Here is a 5,032-nt window from a genome sequence, read left to right on the forward strand (position 1 = left end):
CAAGAAATTGGGAGGACAGCCACCTGGCCAACAAACTGGAAGAGATCCATATTTTTGCCCATTCCAAAGAAAGGTGATCCAAGAGAATGCAGAAATAGAACATCAAGTAAAATTTTGCTGAAGATCATTCCAAAGCAGCTGTAGCACTATATCAGCTGGGAACAGCCACTCCAACGGACTGAGCCCAGTACAACTAGATGGTGCTCCGCTACCACCACTGACTCCTCTGACAGGGATCAGAGTAGAGGTTCCCAGACAGAGCTGCAGAAAAATGTAAAACAAAATTCTAACTCACAAAAAAAGACCAGATTTACTGGCCCAACAGAGACTGGAGAAACCCCAAGAGTATGGTCCCTGGTCACCCTTTAAGCTCAGTAATGAAATCAATTCTGAGGTTCACTCTTCAGCCAAATATTACACAGGCCCATAAAACAAAATGAGATTAAAGGGGTCCTCCAGCCCAAGGGCAAGGACTAGAAGGCAGGTGGGAACAGGAAAGCTGGTAATAAGGAAACCAAGGTGGTGAAGGGAGAGCGTTGACATGTCTTGGTGTTGGTAACCAATGTCATAAAACAATGTGTGTACTGTTTAATGAGAAACTAGTATTTTCTGTAAACCTTCAACTAAAGCACAATTAAAAAAAAAAAAAAAAAGCAAAAAACAGGGAACTGCCAGAAATTCAAGCCAGATTCAGAAGAGGACATGGAATAAGGGGTATCATTACTGATGTCAGATGGATCTTGACTGAAAGCTGAGACTATCAGAAAGATGTTTACCTGTGTTTTACTGACTATGCAAAGACATTTGACTTTGTGGATCATGACAAATGATGGATAATATTGCAAATAATGGGAATTCCAGAACACTTAGTTGTGCTCATGAGAAACCTGCACATAGACCAAAGGCAGTCATTGGAACAGAACAAAGGGATACTGCGTGGTTTAAAGTCAGGAAGGGTGTACATCAGTGTTTCAATTTTTCACCATACTTATTCATTCTCTATGCTAAACAAATAATCCAAGACCCTGGACTGTATATAGAAGAACACAGCATCAGGATTGGAGGAAGACTCATTAACAACCTGCGATATCCAGATGACACAACTTGCTTGCTGAAAGTAAAGGGGACTTGAAGCACTTACTAATGAAGATCAAAGACTATAGCCTTCAGTATGGATTACACCTCAACATAAAGAAAACAAAAATCCTTACAACTGGGCCAATAAGCAACATCATGATAAGTGGAAAAAAGATTGAAGTTGTCAGGATTTCATTTTACTTGGATTCACAATGAACATCCATGGAAACGGAAGTCAAGAAATAAATGATGCATTGCAATGGGCAAATCTGCTGCAAAAGACTTCTTTGAAGTGTTAAAAAGAAAAGATGTCACTGTAAGGACTAAGGTGCGCCTGATCCAAGCCATGGTGTCTTCAGTTCCTTCATATGCATGTGAAAGCTGGACAATGAATAAAGGAAGACTGAAGAAGAATTGATGCATTTGAATTATGGTGTTGGCGAAGAATATTGACTGATACCATGGAGTGCCAGAAAAAGGAACAAATCTGTCTTGGAAGAAGTACATCCAGAATGCTCCTTAGAAGCAAGGATGACAAGACTTCGTCTCACATACTTTGGACATGTTATCAGGAGAGATCAGTCCCTGGAGAAGGACATCATGCTTGGTAAAGTGTAAGGTCAGTGAAAAAGAAAAAATCCCCAATGAGGTGGATTGACACAGTGGCTGCAACAATGGGCTGAAGCATAACAATTGTGAGAACCGTGCAGACTGAGCAGTGTTTCACTCTGTTGTACATTGTGTCCCTGTGAGTTGGAACCAACTTGATGGCACCTAACAACAACAAAGTTGGATGCTTAGCTCATTAATTTTTAGACTTTGTTTTTTCTAATATAAAATTTAATGTCCTATATTTCTGAAGGAGCCCTGGAGGCACAATGGTTAAGCGCTTGGCTGCTAACCCAAAGGTCAGTTTTTCGAACCCACCAGCCACTCCAGTGAAGAAAAACATCTGGAAATCTACGCCCTTAAAAGTTACAAAACTGTTGCCATTGAGTTGATTCCAACTCATAGAGACCCTATAGGACAGAGTAGAACTGCCCCATGGGGTTTCCAAGGAGCGGCTAGTGGATTTGAACTGCTCACCTTATGGTTAGTGGCTGAGCTCTTAACCACTGCTCCACCAGCGCTCACCCTTAAAAATTACAGCTTAGGAAACCCTGTGGGACAGTTTTACTCTGTTCTGTAGGGTCACTATGAGTTGTAACGGATTCCACTGCACACAACAACATATCCCCCATTGAGTTTCACATAAGATATATTTCACACGTGTTGGTGTGTAATAATTTTTAAATTTAGTATTCTTTTCTTTTATCTTTGACCCATAAATTATTTAGAACAGTGCTTTAAAATATCCTGCCTATCTGATTGGCTACTAGACTTCTAATTTAACAGCAATATTGTCAGAAAAGGCTGTCTGCACATTTATCTTTTAAAGTTGATTGAGGCTTGCTTTGTGGCACAGCATAAAGTCAATTTTGATAAACGTTCATCTATGTTTGTTAAAACTTATTAAACCTGTATCATTGGATGCAGTATCTTTCATATACTCACCACATCTAGTTTATTGATTATTATTGTTCAAATTTTCAATATTCATCCTAATGTTTGGTCTGTTTGGTCTATCAGTTACTGAGACAGTTAAGCAAAATATTCAAATGTGATGTATATTGCCTGTTTTTATGGTTTCAAAGTGTTTATATATTATGAGGTTATTTTATGAGGTTCCGGCAAATAAATAATTTTATGTAATCTAGATGAACCCTGGTGGTGTAGTGGTTAAGAGCTCAGCTGCTAACCAAAAGATAGGCAGTTCAAATCCACCAGCCGCTCTTGGAAACCCTATGGGGCAATTCTAATCTGTCGTATAGGGTCACTATGAGTCGGAACCGACTTGACTGGCGCCTAACAACAACAAGATGAATTGAGTTTTTATTAACATGCAGCGACACCCTTTATCTCCAATAATGCCTTTTCCCTTTTTCCTTTTGTCTGATATTAGTGTAAGTATATAGACTCTTTTGCTTATTTTCCTTTATTTTTACTTTTAACTTTTGTGCATTTTTATGACTCAAAATTACCTTTTGTAAAGAATGTATGGCTGGATTTTGTTATAAAGTAGAACTAATTTTGTGTTTTATTGGTGCATTTAATTCAATTATATTTACTGTCTTAACTGATTATTTCTTTTTACTATCTAATTTTATGTTTTTATTTATCTCAGTCAGTCTGTGTTCATTTTTTCAGCTCATTCCTTAACTTCATTTGGACTTAGAATGTTATTTTTCTTTTTAATTATTTTTCCTGCTTACTATTTGGAAAGGAGCCCTGGTGGCACAGTGGTTAAGTACTAGACTCTAACTGAAAGGTCTGCAGTTCAAACCCACCAGCTGCTCTGTGGGAGGAAGATGTGGCAGTCGGGTTCCGTAAAGATTACAGCCTTGGAAACCCTATGGAAGTTTTACTCTGTCCTACAGGGTTGCTATAAGTTGGAATTGACTCAATGGCAAAGGGTTTGGTTTTTTGTTTTTTTTTTTAACCACTATTTGGAAAGCTGTGAAATCCTTTTTTATTTTATATCATTGCCTAGAAAATTACAACAGGTACAGTTAACGTATATAGATTTAAAATCCACCAATATGTTTACCTACCTCCTAGATAATATAAGGACTTAAGAAAGATTTAACACCAACGACCCCCTTCATGATTTATACGGTACAGTTGGGAGTATTTTACATCTTTTCTTGATTTTTAAATTCACAGGATATTACTATTACTATGATCTTAGGTATACTCACATAGTTATCACTTTCTTTGCTTCTCATCCCTCCTTGCAAGAAAGAACGTTTGTTTGTGACTGTTTTTATTTTACCTAAATGAATTCTTAAAGAATACTTCTTATAAGGGTTTACTGTTGATAAACTCAGTATTTCTTTCATGAGCTGTTCCTTTTAGATTTTATTCTTTTCACTGCGTATGGTATTCTGGTTTCTATTCAAACTTCAACTAATTAATGAAGTTTTCCCTTACTCCCACATACACTCTCTATCTTCCTTAATCTTTATACCAATTCTTCCCACCTGATATGTATTAATTTGTGTGTTTTCTCCCCACCTGCTCTAGAATCAAAATTCCAACAGGGCAAGAATAGAGTCTGTTTCATTCACTAGGGTTTTTTCAGGCATTAGTACAAGTAAGCCCTAAATGATTTTTTTAAATATAAATATTTAATTAATCTTTAGAACTACAGTGATATTAATGTTTGCCATGAGTACAAGGATCTTTTGTCTGTTCACTTGTATTCTCAGTTCCTATACTGTGTTTACAGATGACAAGTCTTCAATAAGTAATAGTGGATTTAAAGAATTAATAAACAAATGAGTGAATCAATCACAAATGGTTTATTTTCCATGAACAAATGTAAGAAACCACAAAGCATACTAGAAAAGATAAAACGTCATCAGATTCTAGTTCCCCAGCTCTAGCTTCTCCCATTTACATTTTCTGGTAAGGTTATGGTTAGTTTATCCAAGCATTCATAAGCTCTACCCAAGATGTAGCTGCAACAGTAAATATTTTCTTATAAGACAGTCAATAGTTAGCTTTTTAGAAACAAGCTGCTCTCTCTTACATTTACATGCAATCATTTCATACCACAGAAAGTGTATTTATCTATACAGTAACCTAGTAACAAGAATTCAAGTTAACTGGAAAAAGATGAAGACTTGCAGATACTTTTTGGATCCTGACTTTGCATTAATTTGTGTGACAGATATTCTCAGCTGAATTAAATGAAGAAAAATAATCAGTATATAATATGTGGGACAAAGGCATGAAATCATTTTTTTAAATTCACATGAAGAATAATTTCAACAACTGGACTAAACCAAAGCTAAGAAGTTTTCTGAATACAATCAAACACTTCCAGGGACAGAGTAGCAGGGGCAGGGGTCTG

The sequence above is a fragment of the Trichechus manatus genome, unplaced genomic scaffold, assembly GCF_000243295.1.
Source record: "Trichechus manatus latirostris isolate Lorelei unplaced genomic scaffold, TriManLat1.0 scaffold00173, whole genome shotgun sequence".
In the NCBI taxonomy this organism is placed as follows: domain Eukaryota; kingdom Metazoa; phylum Chordata; class Mammalia; order Sirenia; family Trichechidae; genus Trichechus; species Trichechus manatus.